Here is an 18,025-nt window from a genome sequence, read left to right on the forward strand (position 1 = left end):
AAACTATGTAACTGTTGGAGTATAAATTGAAGATATTTCAAGGCCAAAATAGCTTCTTTTTGAGAAACACACATCACTTAGGGACCTCCTCTGTTAAAATGGGCCAGGCAGCATCCTAATGTGAAAAGCCAAGACCTGGAGAATGGTTTTGGTAATCCAGATTGCTTCAGGTTTCATCTGGGTTTCACCATTACCTGCATTCTTAAAAGTATTACCACCATTTGATACAGAATAAGAGGACTGATTCTCATTTGGTAACTGATACTTCATGTTACCTCCATACCATTGGCCAGAATTTGGATCTATGAGTCACAGACATTTTAAAGAGAGGCTGGAAAATGTAGTCTGAATTCTGGATTGTCAGATTTCTCACTAAAAAATAGAGGGTTCATTTATAAAGGAAGAAAAGAAGCCTATAGATTGAGACAGTCACTTGTCTCTAACACAGGTGGTAGAGAAAAGGAAATCAAAGAGCTTTTTAGGGACTTCTGAAGAAGAACAATCAGGTTGGATCAGAGTGACTTGTTAGATGGATGGATATTGGATTGTAGATGGACCCATAGCATAAGTTTGAGTGTCTTGATTGAGAGTTCCCTTCTTCCTTTGTTGGCTTCAGTCACCATCAGGGCAATGCTTCCATAACTCAATCTTTGTTCAACTGCCACAATTTATATAGCCCTGTGTGTTTGTAGCACTTTTAACAGTTTTGTTTTCAGTCCGATTTCTGAAAAGTGAAGGTAGTTTTGATAATTAAAATTTATCTATGTGGAATCTAAAATAACAAATAAACAAAATAAAACAAAGAAAACTCAAGGATATAGAGAACAGACTATTGGTTATCTGAAGGGAAAGAGATTGGGGATGGGCAGAATGGATGAAAGGGGTTAACCGTATGGTGATGGATAAAAACTGGGCTTGTGGTGATCGCTTTGTAGTGTTATACAGATATAGAATTAAAAAGCCAGCCATGTAAAACTTCTATTAAAAGAAGAAATTCACATTAGGCCCAGAATAACTTTGGGTTTTGTTAATACAGATTTTCAAAAATTTTAAGACCTGTTATATAATGTTAACTTTTAATACAAGTTAGGTTTCAAAAACAGTTTATTCAAATTCATTATTTTCAACATATCTTTTATTATACCTTAAAGTAGTTCAGTTAGATTAGATTCCATCTATAAATTTGATTATTAAAAAGAATAAATGCATGACAAAACTCTCTAAAATGTTAATATAAATATCTGTGTAAGAACATATGGTAAGCATGTTTATAATATTAATTTATCCTTTTAATTAAAACTTATCTATAAGGACTTTTGAGTGTTTTTTTTTAAGCCAGGATGGAGAACACTTTATAAAATTGTCAAGATCTTATTTTGTCACGTTATATTTGTAGTAAAACTTCTATATCAAACCCCAGACCATACCAATCTTTAACATTTTTTTTTTGAGAGAGAGACACAGATAGACAGTGTGTGAGTGGGGGAGGAGTAGGTAGAGAGGGAGACACAGGATCCCAGGCAGGCTCCAGGCTTGAACTGTCAGTACAGAGCCTGATGCGGGGCTCAAACCCACAAACCATGAGATCATGACCTGAGCTGACGTCAGACACCCAACTGACTGAGCCACCCAGGTGTCCCAAACCACACCAGTCTTAAATTCTTAAACATCTATAGAACTAATGAGGTAGCTTGCCAGAGTTTATGCAGATGTGGTAACAAAGAGCCTGGAGGAAATACTTTTACCCTACAATACAAGAAAGAGACTAGACCCCAAGAAAAATGCCTTCAGGAACCAAACAAGGAACTGTATTAGGTTTCAAGGTAATAATTAATAAGTCTATAGTCAATTAAAAATGGAATTACTGGGGCAACTGGGTGGCTCAGTCGGTTAAGCGTCCGACTTCGGCTCAGGTCATGATCTCGCAGTCTGTGAGTTCGAGCCCCGCGTCGGGCTCTGTGCTGACAGCTCAGAGCCTGGAGCCTGTTTCAGATTCTGTGTCTCCCTCTCTCTGGCCCTCCCCCATTCATGCTCTGTCTCTCTCTGTCCCAAAAATAAATAAACGTTGAAAAAATTTTAAAAAAATAAATAAAAAAAATTTAAAAAAATAAAAATAAAAATGGAATTACTAAAAAAAATGGAATTACTGTGTTGTATATCTGAAACTAATGCAACATTGTGTCAATTATATTTCAATTAAAAAAAGAAAAGAAAAGCCAAACTAAAGGTATTCAAAGCATATTTTTTTAATGTTTATTTATTTTTGAGAAACAGAGAAGACAGAGTGTGAATGGGGGAGGGGCAGAGAGAGAGGGAAACACAGAATCTAAAGCAGGCTCAAGGCTGTGAGCCCAATGTGGGGCTCAAACTCATGAATCCTGAAATCATGACCTGAGCAAAGTCAGATGCTTAACCAACTGAGCCATCCAGGCACCCCTTAAATACATATTAATAAACACTAAATACTGTCTGTGAGCTATTAGTTTGTAATCTCTATTCTGGACATCAAGATTTGGATAAAGGAAAGTGGGCCACTATGTTCGCTCCAGGCAAAAGATCCGGAAAAAAAGCAAATAGAAGAATGACCCATTTGACTAAAGTCTCCATGGAACAATGAATGCCACAGCATCAGCAGCCAACTTCAGGGATGCACACGGTGCCCAGAGCAGGCAGGACCTCAGACCACATGTCAGTGCTTACAGCATCAGGACCTGGCATCTTTCCTGGCAAAAGATCCCTCTGGGTATTGTGAGAGCACAGTGTGCTGGCAGTAGATTTGGTGGCACCTGTGGCTGAACAACTCCCTTTGTTGTCCATAATACCAGAAGTTATCAGTGATGATGATAATAGAAGATATGTCCATGAATCCTTGTGCCACATACTTTCCAAGGGCTATGTGTATTGACACACTAAATCCTGAGACCTTAGCCTCTTGCTTAAAGGCTCAGTCCATTAAGCGTCTGACTTTGGCTCAAATCATGATCTCACGGTTTGTGAGTTCCAGCCCCGTGTTGAGCATTGGACTCTGTGCTGACAGCTCAGAGCCTGAAGCCTGCTTCGGGTTCTGTGTCTCACTGGCTCTCTGCCCCTCCCCTGCTCATGCTCTGTCTCTCTCGCCTTCAAAAATAAATAAATATCAAAAAAGATTTTTTTTAAGTCACATACAATATGCGTTGAGTCAAGATTCAAACTCAAAATATCTGTTTCTAAACATTAAGGTGTGCTGACAGACAGAGTATATAATTAAAGGAACACATTAGGGATTTACAGAGGATCCCGGAATGATTTGGAAACTTGAAGGATTAGCAGGAGTGAGGATTAGCATAGAGAGGAGGTGTTACCACCAGAAAAATTGTATGGGGCCTTTGACGTAACTTAGTTTCACTCTTAGATAAAATAGATTACCTTAAGTAATTCAAAGGTGAAATGTATGCCTCTGAACATGATCTTGACCAAATTTTATTAATGAAATTGAACCAATTCCCTTTGCAATCTATCCATAGGAAAGATGAAGCCCAGATTAACATAGATATACATTCCAACAGTTTGCAGTTAAAAATTCTCAAAAGTAAGATATGTTTTTTGAAAATCAAAACAGTGTTTATATAAATATTGCATCTATGGACACGGGTATAGATTTTTTTTTCTCAGTTAACAAATAACAATCAATTCCAATACATATTAGCTGCATAGAAATCAATTATGTTGCAAGTGTAAAGAATACCAGATTCCAGATTGTGTAATTAATATATTTTGTTTTAAAATATTCATATTTGTAGATTGTATGTTAGATTTATGTTGAATTTTTTTTTCATTTTTAATGTTTGTTTATTTTTGAGAGAGAGAAACAGAGCATGAGTGGGGAAGGGGCAGAGAGAGAGGGAGAAATAAAATCTAAAGCAGGCTTCAGGCTCTGAGCTGTCAGCATAGAGCCCAATGCCAAGCTCAAACTCACCAACCTCTGGATCATGACCTGAGCTGAAGTCAGACGCTCAACCAACTGAGCCACTCAGGTGCCCTGATTTATGTTGAAGTTTTAATGGTTCAATTACAAATATTAAACGGAGTTTCCATCCTCATTAAAAAGGTTCAAATCTCAGCTCACAGAAAAGTGGTATTCAAACTTAAAAAAAATCCACCTCTTAATAATTATTAATAATTACTCCCAAATATAAACTTTAAAACAAATTGTGTATGTAAGCAATTATCCTGACATGCTATACATTCTGTAAGCATAGTCAGAATACTCAAAATATAGATCTTTAAAAAATGAAGATGAAATAATCTTTTTAATCTTTCTAATCACAAGAACATCAGAGCATTCTTAACTCAGAAAATGAACTACAAGACAGAGCACTATTCGTTTTTAAATATAATGGTTCTAAATCCCTATTTCTGATAATTTGATATTTTCCCAAATGTTGCCAGCTTATCAGATAAGATAAAAATCATCATTGCTTTGTCTCATGACGTAGCAGATAAGAGCTTAAATTAGGATGTGTAAATATTGTATCTGCTATTTTTTTTTGTTTATTTTGAATCATTGGTGCTAATTTTAATAGGCTGTTTCCTTATAGGAATGTTTTAAGGTCATTTTCTAATTTTGACACTTATTTAGCTTAAACTAGTTAATATAACACATATACCATGTTAACTTGCCATATGTAAGCTGGACTTGTTCAGAATACAGTTAAGACCTTGGTTTGTGAGCATAATTTGTTCCAGAAACATGCTTGTAATCCAAAGCACTTGTATATTAAAGCAAATTTCCCCATAAGAAATAATGGAAACTCAGATGATTTGTTCCACAACCCAAAAATATCCATATAAAAATGATTATAATACTGTAATATAATACTAAATAATAAAGGAAATACAAAATATAAAGAAAAATAAACAAATTAACCTGCACTTACCTTTGAAAATCTTCATGGCTGGTGTGAGGGAACAAGAGAGAGGAGGGTTATTGTGCAGGACGACTTTCACTATCACTAACAAATTTTGACTACAGTACAGTATTAATAAATTGTCATATACTGTATTTAATGTAAATGGCAATAAGGCATCAGAGGAAAGGGTCTCTATCTGCAGGCAGCCTGACCTAGAGTGAGGCAAAGCATTCTTAAGCTTCCTCTTGTATGCAAAAGCAAAGGACTGTCCATAGGTGGTTTGAAGTGATAAAAAATACACTAGTGCCAGTTGTGGGCACCTTCTAATGTTCTGAAAAATCACTGATTTCTGCCAAACACCTCTGTCTGAGACTGAGCATCCAAGCATGGGAGATAATCACCCACAATCCCACAGCATGCATGTGTGCAAAAGAGAGAGAGAGAGCGAGGAACCATTGGCTCAGTTGTGATCATGTGACATTCGGCATCATTTAGTACTTGCATTGTAAGACATGGTTCGTTTATCAAGTTAAAATTTATTAGAAATATTTGCTTCTCTTGTGGAACACCCGAAGAACAAGTTACCCACAATTCGAGTTTTTATTGTACATTGAAAAGGAAGAAACTCTGAGAGTGCCATTTTTACCTAATGCCTCATAGAACTTTACTCTTCCTTAAGGGTAATATCCTATTGTTTACATTATACATGACCTTCTGATATATAACAGCTTTAGAAAACGTGCCAGTCTAAATATTAAAAATTAGTAAAACATAATTCCATATAAATTTTTAAATAAAAATTTTTGTATTAAAATGTATACTTCTCTGGGGTACCTGAGTAGCTCAGTCAGTTGAGTGTCTGACTTGCTTTTGACTCAGTTCATAATCCCATGATAGTGGGATTGGGCTCCTTGCTGAGCACAGAGCCTGCTTGAGATTTTCGGCTCTCCCTCTGCCCCTCTCTCCCACTAGCATATTCTCTCTCTTTCTCTCTAAAATAAATAAATAATGTACACTTCTCATTTTAGATATCTGCTATTTAGATCAGTGGTATACAATTACTTTTTATTTTTTTTATTTTTTAAATGTTTAAAAAATGTTTATTTTGCAAGAGAGCAAGAGAGAGAGAGAACTAGAGTGAAGAGAGTCAGAGTGAGAGAATATGAGAGAGAATCCCAAGTAGGCTCCATGCTGTCAGCACAGAGCCTAATAATACAGGGTTTGATCTCACAACCCATGAGAAATCAAGAGTCAGATGCTTAACTGACTGAGCCTCCCTAGTGCCCAGGTATACAATTATTTTTAGTTATCAGTAATGCACAGTAGAAAGAGACAACAAAAAATAAATATATACTGGGGCATCGGTGCAGCTCAGTTGGTTGAGCACCCAACTCTTGATTTCAGCTCAGGTCATAATCTCATGGTTCATGCGATAGAGTCCTGTGTTGGGCTTCATGCTAAGCATGAAGACTGGTTAATATTTTCTCTCTATCCGTCTCTACCCCTCTTCCCCACTCATGCTCTCTCTCCCTCTCTTCCTAAACTGAAGAAAACTAATAAATAAAAACAATAAACACATACATATATTTTAAATATATCTTTTAAAATATTTTGAAACTTTATTTTCTGTAAGCTGTGTGGTATAATCACTCCGAACAGTTTTTTGTTTTTAGATCTTGTACATAAATAAAAATAAATAATTAACAACACATATTATGCTTTAAAATTTTTGAAGTCAGACATTAAATATCAGCAGAGTATAAAAAAATTTATGAAAGCCCTCTCCTTTCTAATCATATTTTTTGTTATAAATTTTATTTACTTTGAAAAAATAGGTTTTATGTGTTACTTTTAAACAGCATTTAATTCCCACTTTCCATGTTTAATATAAAATGTATAATAGAGGGTTTTGTTGGTTGTTTTTTAAACCAAGAGTTGAGTAGCTAATACATTTATTAAATATTGTTTGCTCACCTACTATTAAAAGCACAGTTTAGTTTTCAATACATCGTAAATCAAACTATCCTTGGCATTGTTTTTCTTTTTTTTTTTTTTTTCTTTTTTTCTTTTCCTTTTTTATCTTTTGACCTTCAACCATCAATCCCTCAATCCCTGCCTCTGGCAACCACCAATCTACGCTGTATCCATGAGTTTGTTTTTTTTTATTTGTGTGTTTGTTTTAGATTTTACATAGAACTGATATGGTATTGGACTTTCTCTAACTTATTTCACTTAGCATAATGTCTTTGAGAGCCATTTTTGTTCTTGCAAATGAAAAATTTCAGTTCTTTATATGACTGAATAATACTTCAGTGTGTGTGTGTGTGTGTGTGTGTGTGTATCTACAATTTCTTTATCCATTTTTCCACTGATGGACACTTACGTTGTGTCCATGTCTTGGCTATTGCAAATAATGCCGCAATGAACATGGGAGTGCAGATAACTTTTTATATTAGTGTTTTTGTTTTTGTTGGATTAATACCCAGAAGTAGAATTCCTTGATGGCATGGTAGCTCTATTTTTAATTTTAGGAAATTCTATACTGTTTACCTCAGTGGCTGCTCCAATTACATTCCCATCAACAGTGCACAAAAGTTCCCTTTTCTCCACATTTTTAATAACATTTGTTTTTTCTTTTTATTTCTTAATTTAATTATTTATAGCACTTATACTATGTATGAGGTAATACCTCACTGTGGTTTTGACTTACATTTCTCTGATGTTTAGTGATGTTGAGGCTCTTTTCATGTATCTGTTAGACAGCTATATTCCATTTTTGTAAATATATCCATTCAGGCCTTCTGCCCATTTTTTGAATGGATTATTTTCTTTCCTATTGAGGTATATGAGTTGTTTACATATTTTGGATATTAGTCCCTTATCAGATATATGATTTAAAAATATTTTCTCACATTCAGTAGGTTGCCTTTCTGCTGATGGATTCCTTCACTCGGTAGAGTTTTCAGTATGATGTAGTCCCACTTATTTATTTTTGCTTTTGTTGCTTTTGGTGGGTACCAGATTAAAAAAATATCACTAATATCTATGTCAGGGAGTTTACCACTTATGCTTTCTTGTAGAAATTTTATGGGTTGCAGTTTTTACAATCAAGTCTTTAATCCATTTTGAGTTAATTTTTGTGTTTGGAGTAAGATAGTGATTAATTTCATTCAATGGTTGTCTAATTTTCCCAAAACTTTTTATTAAACAGACAGTCCTTTCCCCCAATTTTTGGTTTCTTGGTTGTAAATTAATTGGCCATGTATGCATGGGTTTATTTTTGGGCTCTCCATTCCTTTCCAATGATCTATGTGTCTGTCTTTATGCCAATACCATAGTGTTTTGATTAGTATGTCTTTGTAATGTAGTTTGAAATCAGAGAGCATGATGCCTCCAGCTTTGTTCTTTCTTTTTAAGATTGCTTTTGTGATTTAGGGTTATTTGTGACTCCATAAAAATCTTAGGATTGTTTGTTTTATGTCTTTGAAAAATGCCATTGAAATGTTTATAGGGATTACATTGAACCTGTGCAATTTTGGGTAGTATGGACACTTTAACAATATTGATTCTAACAAACCAAAAGCCTAAAATACCTTACCATTTATTTGTGTCTTCTTCAATTTATTTCATTAACATCTTATAGTTTTCAATGTATAGATCTTTCACCTCCTTTGTGCAATTTATTCCCAGGTATTTTATTATTTCTGACACAATTGTAAAAGGTATTGTTTTCTTTATTTTTTTCTGATAGTTTGTTGTCATATAGAAATGCAATTGATTTTTGTGTATTGATTTTATATCCTGCAACTTTACTGAATTCATTCCTTGATTTTAACAGTTTTTTTTAATGTAATCTTTAGGATCATCTATATATATTATCATGCCATCTGCAAAAAATAACAATTTTACTTCTTCCTTTGTAATTTGAATGCCTTTAATTTCTTGTAGTTGCCTAATTGCTCTCGCTAGAAATTCTAATACTATGTTAAATAAATGTGGCAAAAGTAGACTTCCTTGTCTTGTTCCTGATCTTAGAGGAAAAGTATTCAGATTTTCACCATTGCGTACAATGCTAGTTGTGAGCTTGTTATATACAGCTTTTATCATGTTGCGTCTATATCTACTTTGTTGAGAATTTTTATCATAAATGAGTTTGTTGAATTTTTTAAGTGTTTATTATGCATCTATTGAAATGATTGATCATATGACTTTTATTCTTCATTTTGTTCCTGTGATATATCACATTGACTGATTTGCAGATGCTGAAACATACTTGTATCCACAGGAAAAAAAAATGTATTTAATCATGTTGTATAATCCTTTTAGTGCATTGTCGAATTTAGTTTGATAATATTTTGTTGAGAATTTTTTCATCTATATTCATCAGGGAGATTGGCATGTATTTTTTTTTTCTCATGGTATCTTTTTCTGGCTTTGGTATTAGGGTAATGCTGGTCTAATAAAATGAGTTTGGAAGAATTCCTCACTCATTTTTTGGAACAGTTTGAAAAGGATTGGTATTAATTCTTTGCATGTTTGGTAGAGTTCATCAGTTAAACCATATTTTGTTTGTTGTGGGGTTTTTAGTTATTGATTCAATCTTTTTATTAATAATTAGTCTGCTCAGATTTTCTTTATCATCATGACTTAGTCTTGGTAGGTTTTATGTTTCTAGGAATTTATCCATTTCTTGTAGGTTGTCCAATTATTGGCATGTAATTGTTCATAGCGGTCTCTTATGATCCTTTGTATTTCTGAGGTGTTAATTATATTTCCACTTTCATTCTAATTTCGAGCCTTCTCTTATTTTTCTTGGTGAATGTGACAAAAGACTTGTAAACAAACCAACTCTTAGTTTCATTAATCTTCTCTGTTGTCATTTTAGTCTGTATTTCATTTACTTTTGCTCTAATCTTTATTTCCTTCTTTTTACTAACGTGAGGGTTTTTTGTTCTTTTTCTAGTTCCTTGAGGTGTAAAGTTGGGTTATTTATTTGAGATTTTTGTTGTTTATTGAGGTACATATTTATTGGTTTGAACCTCCCTCTTAAAACTACTTTTGCTGCATCCCACAAGTTTTGGTATATTTCCTTTTTTAAAAAAATCTCAAGGCATTTTTCATTCCCTTTTTATTTCTTCTTTGACTCATTGACTGTTCAGTAGCATGTTGTTTAAACTTCATATATTTTTGAGATTTCTAGTATTCTTCATGTAATTAATTTATATTTTTATATCATTGTGGTCAAAAATTCTTGATAAGATATTTATCCTCCTAAGTTTATTTAAATTTTTAAATTTTTTTTTTACATTTATTTATTTTTGAGAAACAGAGTGAGACAAAGCATGAGCAGGGGAGGGGCAGAGAGAGAAGGAGACAGACTCCAAAGCAGGCTCCAGGCTCTGAGCTGTCAGCAAAGAGGCCGACATGGGGCTCGAACCCACGAACCGTGAGATCATGACCTGAGCTGAAGTCGGACACTCAACCAACTGAGTCACCCAGGCACCCCCTCCTAAGTTTATTTAGACTTGTTTTGTGGCCTAACACATGACCTAACCTGGAGAAAGTTCCATGTGTACTTGAGAAGAATGTGCACTCTGTTGTTTTTGATGAACATTCTATATGCAACTGTTAAGTCCATAAAGTCTAACTTGTCATGTAAGACTGATATTCTTTTATTGATTTTGTATCTGAATGATCTATTCATGTCAGGGGGATATTAAAAGTCCCTGATATTATTGTACTGCTGTTTAGTTCTCCCTTTAATCCGTTAATATTTGCTTTATATTTTTAGGTATTCCTATGTTGGGTGTATAAATATTTACAAATATTAATCATCTTGTGTGATTGACCCTTTTATCATTATGTAGTGTTCATCTTTGTCTCTTGGTACAGTATTTGCTTTAAAGTCTATTTAACATAAGTATAGCTACCCCAGCTTTCTTTGTTTCCATTTATATATTTTTCCATTCCTTCACTTCTTGTCCATGTGTGTCCTTAGATCTGATGTGAGTCTCCTGTAGGTAGTATATAGATGAATCTTGTGTGTGTTTTCCTTTTTAATGCATCCAGCCACTCTATGCCTTTTGATTGGAGCATTTAGTCCATTTACATTTAAAGTAATTATTGATAGTTACCTACTTATTGCCATTTGGTTAATTGTTTATTAGACGTTTTTAGCTCTTCTATCTTGCTTTCATCTTTTGTGGTTTGATAATTTTCTTTAATGATAGTCATATTTCTTTATCATTTTTGCGTATATTGACTGTAAGTTTTTTGGTTTATGGTTACCATGAGGCTTACAAATAACTTGTATCTGTATCAGTCTATTTTAAGTTGATAAGCACTAAGTTTGATATTATTCTAAAGCTTAGTATTTTTACTTTCACCCCCTATGTTTTAAGTTTTTGAGAGCTCATTTTATGTTTTTATCATGTATATCCCATAACTAATTATTGTAATTGTAGGATTTTTTTTTTATAATTTTTGTCTTTAAAACTTCATACTAGTTTTCCAAGTGACCAATCCACTACCTTTCTGATATATTTACCTCTCCAGTAAGATAATATTTTTTTCCTGTTTTCTTGTTATTAGTTAGCATCCTTTCTTTTCAGCCTAACAAAGTCCCTATCACATTTCTTGTAAGGCCAGTTTAGTGCTGATGAACTCCTTTAGTTTTTGCTTGTCTGACTTTTTTTTATGTCTGCATCAATTCTGTCTGATAATTTTGAGGGTAGAGTATTCTTCGTTGGATATTTTTTTTCTTTGAATACTTTGCATATTGTGCGACTAACCTGCTGATGTTATTAGGGTTCCATTGTAAATAATTAATTGTTTTCTCTTGCTGCTCTTAATATGCTTTCCTTGTTTGTAAACTTTGACATTGAAATTTTAACATGTGTTGGTGTGGTTCAGTGTGCGTTCCTCTTATTTTGAACTTTCTGAGCTTCCTGAATGTGAATCTCTGTTCCAAGTTAGGAAAACTTTCAGACATTATGTCTTCAAATAAGATTTCTGATCCTTTCTCTTCTCCTTCTGGGAGCCTTATAAATGTGAAGGATAGTCAATCTGGTGTTGTCTCATAAGTCCCTTATGCTATCTTCACTTTTTATTTATTTTTATTTTTTTAATTTTTTTTCAAGGTCTTACTTTATTTTTTATTTATTTATGTTTTTAATTATTTTTTTAATATATGAAATTAATTGTCAAATTGGTTTCCATACAACACCCAGTGCTCATCCCAAAAGATGCCCTCTTAAATGCCCATCACCTACCCTCCCCTCCCTCCCACCCCCCATCAACCCTCAGTTTGTTCTCAGTTGTTAAAAGTCTCTTATGCTTTGGCTCTCTCCCACTCTAAACTCTCTTTTCTTTTTTTTCCTTCCCCTCCCCCATGGGTTTCTGTTAAGTTTCTCAGAGTCCACATAAGAGTGAAACCGTATGGTATCTGTCTTTCTCTGTATGGCTTATTTCACTTAGCATCACACTCTCCAGTTCCATCCACGTTGCTACAAAGGGCCATATTTCAGTCTTTCTCATTGCCATGTAGTACTCCATGTGTATATAAACCACAATTTCTTTATCCATTCATCAGTTGATGGACATTTAGGCTTTTTCCACAATTTGGCTATTGTTGAGAGTGCTGCTATAAACATTGGGGTACAAGTGCCCCTATGCATCAGTACTCCTGTATCCCTTGGGTAAATTCCTACTAGTGCTACTGCTGGGTCATAGGGTAGGTCTATTTTTAATTTTTTGAGGAACCTCCACACTGTTTTCCAGAGTGGCTGTACCAGTTGGCATTCCCACCAACAGTGCATCAGGCTTCCCGTTTCTCCACATCCTCTCCAGCATCTATAGTCTCCTGATTTGTTCATTTTGGCCATTCTGACTGGTGTGAGGTGATATCTGAGTGTGGTTTTGATTTGTATTTCCCTGATGAGGAGCGACATTGAGCATCTTTTCATGTGCCTGTTGGCCATCCAGATGTCTTCTTTAGAGAAGTGTCTATTCATGTTTTCTGCCAATTTCTTCACTGGATTATTTGTTTTTCGGGTGTGGAGTTTGGTGAGCTCTTTATAGATTTTGGATACTACCCCTTTGTACAATATGTCATTAGCAAATATCTTTTCCCATTCCATTGGTTGCCTTTTAGTTTTGTTGGTTGTTTCCTTTGCTGTGCAGAAGCTTTTAATCTTCATGAGGTCCCAATAGTTCATTTTTGCTTTTAATTTCCTTGCCTTTGGGGATGTGTCAAGTAAGAAATTGTTACGGCTGAGGTCGGAGAGGTCTTTTTTGCTTTCTTCTCTAGAGTTTTGATGGTTTCCTGTCTCACATTCAGGTCTTTTCCATTTTGAGGTTATTATCATGAATGGTGTAAGAAAGTCGATCTAGTTTCTTTCTACTGCATGTTGCTGTCCAGTTCTCCCAGCACCATTTCTTAAAGAGACTTTCTTTTTTCCATTGGATATTCTTTCCTGCTTTGTCAAACATTAGTTGGCCATACGTTTGTGGATCTAATTCTGGGGTTTCTATTCTATTCCATTGGTCTATGTGTCTGTTTTTGTGCCAATACCATGCTGTCTTGATGATGACAGCTTGGTAGTAGAGGCTAAAGTCTGGGATTGTGATGCCTCCTGCTTTGGTCTTCTTCAAAATTACTTTGGCTATTCAGGGCCTTTTGTGGTTCCATATAAATTTTAGAGTTGCTTGTTCTAGTTTTGAGAAGAATGCTGGTGCAATTTTGATTGGGATTGCATTGAATGTGTAGATAGCTTTGGGTAGTATTGACATTTTAGCAATATTTATTCTTCCAAGCCCTGAGCACGGAATATTTTTCCATTTCTTTATATCTTCTTCAATTTCCTTCATAAGCTTTCTATAGTTTTCAGCATACAGATCTTTTACATCTTGGTTAGATTTATCCCTAGGTATTTTATGCTTCTTGGTGTAATTGTGAATTGGATTATTTTCTTTATTTGTCTTTCTGTTGCTTCATTATTAGTGTATAAGAATGTAACTGATTTCTGTACATTGATTTTGTATCCTGCAACTTTGCTGAATTCATGTATCAGTTCGAGCAGACTTTTGGTGGAGTCTATCAGATTTTCCATGTATAATATCATGTCATCTGCAACAAGTGAAAGCTTGACTTCATCATTGCCAATTTTAATGCCTTTGATTTCCTTTTGTTGTCTGATTGCTGATGCTAGAACTTCCAGCACTATGTTAAACAACAGCATTGAGAATGGACACCCCTGTTATGTTCCTGATCTCAGGGGGAAAGCTCTCAGTTTTTCCCCATTGAGGATGATGTTAGCTGTGGGCTTTTCATAAATGGCTTTTATGATCTTTAAGTATGTTCTTTCTATCCCGAATTTCTTGAGGTTTTTTTATTAAGAAAGGATGCTGAATTTTGTCATTGCTTTTTCTGCATCGTTTGACAGGATCATATGGTTCTTATCTTTTCTTTTCTTAATGTGATGTATCACGTTGATTGATTTGCGAATGTTGAACAAGCCCTGCATCCCAGGAATGAATCCCACTTGATCATGGTGAATAATTCTTTTTATATGCTGTTGAATTCGATTTGCTAGTATCTTATTGAGAATTTTTGCATCCATATTCATCAGGGATATTGGCCTGTAGTTCTCTTTTTTTACTGGGTCTCTGTCTGGTTTAGGAATCAAAGTAATACTGGCTTCATAGAATGAGTCTGGAAGTTTTCCTTCCCTTTCTATTTCTTGGAATAGCTTGAGAAGGATAAGTATTATCTCTGCTTTAAATGTCTGGTAGAACTCCCCTGGGAAGCCATCTGGTCATGGACTCTTATTTGTTGGGAGATTTTTGATGACTGATTCAATTTCTTTGCTGGTTATGGGTCTGTTCAAGCTTTCTATTTCCTCCTGATTGAGTTTTGGAAGCATGTGGGTGTTTAGGAATTTGTCCATTTCTTCCAGGTTGTCCAGTTTCTTGGCATATAAGTTTTCATAGTATTCCCTGATAATTGCTTGTATCTCTGAGGGATTGGTTGTAATCATTCCATTTTCATTCATGATTGTATCTATTTGGGTCATCTCCCTTTTATTTTTGAGAAGCCTGGCTAGAGGTTTATCAATTTTGTTTATTTTTTCAAAAAACCAACTCTTGGTTTCGTTGATCTGCGCTACAGTTTTTTTAGATTCTAAATTGTTTATTTCTGCTCTGATCTTTATTATTTCTCTTCTTCTGCTGGGTTTGGGGTATCTTTCCTGCTCTGCTTCTATTTCCTTTAGGTGTGCTGTTAGATTTTGTATTTAGGGTTTTCTTCTTTCTTGAGATAGGCCTGGATTGCAATGTGTTTTCCTCTCAGGACTGCCTTCACTGCATCCCAAAGCATTGTTGTATTTTCATTTTTGTTTGTTTCCATATATTTTTTAATTTCTTCTCTAATTGCCTGGTGACCCACTCATTCTTTAGTAGGGTGTTCTTTAACCTCCATGCTTTTGGAGGTTTTCCAGACTTTTTCCTGTGGTTGATTTCAAGCTTCATAGCATTGTGGTCCAAAAGTATGCATGGTATGATTTCAATTCTTGTATACTAATGAAGGGCTGTTTTGTGACCCAGTATGTGAACTATCTTGGAGAATGTTCCATGTGCACTCGAGAAGAAAGTATATTCTGTTGCTTTGGTATACAGAGTTCTAAATATATCTGTCAAGTCCATCTGATCCAATATATCATCCAGGGCATTTTTTCTTTATTGATCCTGTGTCTAGATGATCTATCCATTGTTGTAAGTAGGGTATTAAAGTCCCCTGCAATTACCACATTCTTGTCAATAAGGTTGCTTATGTTTGTGAGTAATTGTTTTATATATTTGGGGGCTCTCTTATTCGGTGCATAGACATTTATAATTGTTAGTTCTTCTTGATGGATAGAACCTGTAATTACTATATAATGCCCTTCTTTATCTCTTGTTACAGCCTTTAATTTAAAATATAGTTTGTCTAATATAAGTATGGCTACTCCAGCTTTCTTTTGACTTCCAGTGGCATGATAAATAGTTCTCCATCCCCTCACTTTTAATCTGAAAGTGTCCTCAGGTCTAAAATGAGTCTCTTGTAGACAACAAATATATGGGTCTTGTTTTTTTATCCATTCTGATACCCTGTGTCTATTGGTTGGAGCATTTAGTCCATTTACATTCAGTGTTATTATTGAAAGATATGGGTTTAGAGTCATTGTGATGTCTGTAGGTTTCATGCTTGTAGTGATGTCTCTGGTACTTTGTCTCACAGGATCCCCCTTAGGATCTCTTATAGGGCTGGTTTAGTGGTGACAAATTCCTTCAGTTTTTGTTTGTTTGGGAAGACCTTTACCTCTCCTTCTATTCTAAATTACAGATTTGCTGGATAGAGGATTCTCGGCTGCATATTTTTTTCTGTTCATCACATTGAAGATCTCCTGCCATTCCTTTCTGGCCTGCCAAGTTTCAGTAGAGAGATCAGTCACGAGTCTTATAGGTCTCCCTATATATGTTAGAGCACGTTTATCCCTAGCTGCTTTCAGAATTTTCTCTTTATCCTTGTATTTTGCCAGTTTCACTATGATATGTCGTGCAGAAGATCGATTCAAGTTACGTCTGAAGGGAGTTCTCTGTGCCTCTTGGATTTCAGTGTCTTTTTCCTTCCCCAGTTCAGGGAAGTTCTCAACTATTATTTCTTCAAGTACACCTTCAACACCTTTCCCTCTCTCTTCCTCGTCTGGAATACCAATTATGCATAGATTATTTCTCTTTAGTGCATCACTTAGTTCTCTAGTTTTCCCCTCATACTCCTGGATTTTTTTATATCTCTTTTTCTCAGATTCTTTTTTTTCATAATTTTATCTTCTAGTTCACCTATTCTCTCCTCTGCCTCTTCAGTCCAAGCTGTGGTCATCTCCATTTTTTTTTTTTTTTTTTTTGCAGCTCATTAATAGTATGTTTTAGCTCCTCCTGGCTGTTCCTTAGTCCCTTGATCTCTGTAGCAATAGATTCTCTGCTGCCCTTTTACTGTTTTCAAGCCCAGCGATTATTTTTTTGAGTATTTTTCTAAATTCACTTTCTGTTATATTGTTTAAATCCTTTTGAGCAGTTTGTTAGCTTTCGTTATTTCCTGGAGGTTTTTTGAGGGGAATTCTTCTGTTTTGTCATTTTAGATAGTCCCTGGAGTAGTGTGGAACTGCAGGGCACTTCCCCTGGTCCGTCTTGAATAACTTGCGTTGGTGGGTGGGGCCGCAGCCAGACCTGATGTCTGCCCCCAGCCCACCACTGGGGCCACAGTCAGACTGGTGTGTACCTTCTCTTCCCCTCTGCTAGGGGCGGGATTCACTGTGGCGTGACATGGCCCGTCTGGGCTATTTGCACACTGCCAGGCTTGTGGTGTTGGGGATCTGGTGTATTAGCTGGGGTGGATCTGAAAGGTTCACAGGGGCGGGAGGGGCAGGCTCAGCTTGCTTTTCCTTCAGAGATCTGATTTGGGAGGGGCCCTGAGGCACGTGAAGGGAGTCAGACCCGCCTGAGGGATGGATCCGCAGAAGCATAGCCTTGGGTGTTTGGGTGGTGCAAGCAAGTTCCCTGACAAGAACTGGTTCCCTTTGGGATTTTGGCTGGGGGGTGGGCGAGGGAGATGGTGTTGGCAAGCGAGATGGTGCTTTTTCCCCACCAAGCTGCACTCTGTTTTCTGGGGCTCAACAACTCTCCCTCCCGTTGTCCTCCAGCCCTCCAGTTCTCTGAGCAGAGCTGTTAACTTATAACCTTCCAGATGTTAAGTCCCCCGCTTGCTGTGAGAACACACTCCGTCTGGCCCCTCAGTTTTTGCAAGCCATACTCGGGGGCTCTGCTTTGCCTGTGGGCTGACCCCTGCCCCGGCTCCCTCTTGCCAGTCCATGTAGCACGCACGGCCTCTCCGCCTGCCCTTCCTACCCTCTTCCGTTGACCTCTTGTCTATGTTTGGCTCTGGAGAATCCATTCTGCTAGTCTTCTGGTGATTTTCTGGGTTATTTAGGCAGGTGTGGGTGGAATCTAAGTGATCCTCAGGACGTGGTGAGCCCAGCGTCCTCCTATGCCTCCATCTTTCCAGAAGCCTCCAAGCTATCTTCACTTTTAATTTTATTTTT

General features: G+C 36.0%; 1 long non-coding RNA gene across 1 annotated transcript in view; it reads right to left on the reverse strand.

The window, feature by feature from the left end:
- Positions 1–244: 244 nt before the first annotated feature.
- LOC131507536 (uncharacterized) overlaps positions 245–18,025 on the reverse strand; it is a 35,951-nt gene continuing 18,170 nt past the window's right edge. Inside the window, exon 2 of the long non-coding RNA XR_009259551.1 lies at positions 245–724. This is a non-coding gene — a long non-coding RNA (uncharacterized LOC131507536). The remainder of the gene's footprint in view (positions 725–18,025) is intronic.

The sequence above is a fragment of the Neofelis nebulosa genome, chromosome 3 (genome assembly GCF_028018385.1).
Source record: "Neofelis nebulosa isolate mNeoNeb1 chromosome 3, mNeoNeb1.pri, whole genome shotgun sequence".
Lineage (NCBI taxonomy): Eukaryota > Metazoa > Chordata > Mammalia > Carnivora > Felidae > Neofelis > Neofelis nebulosa.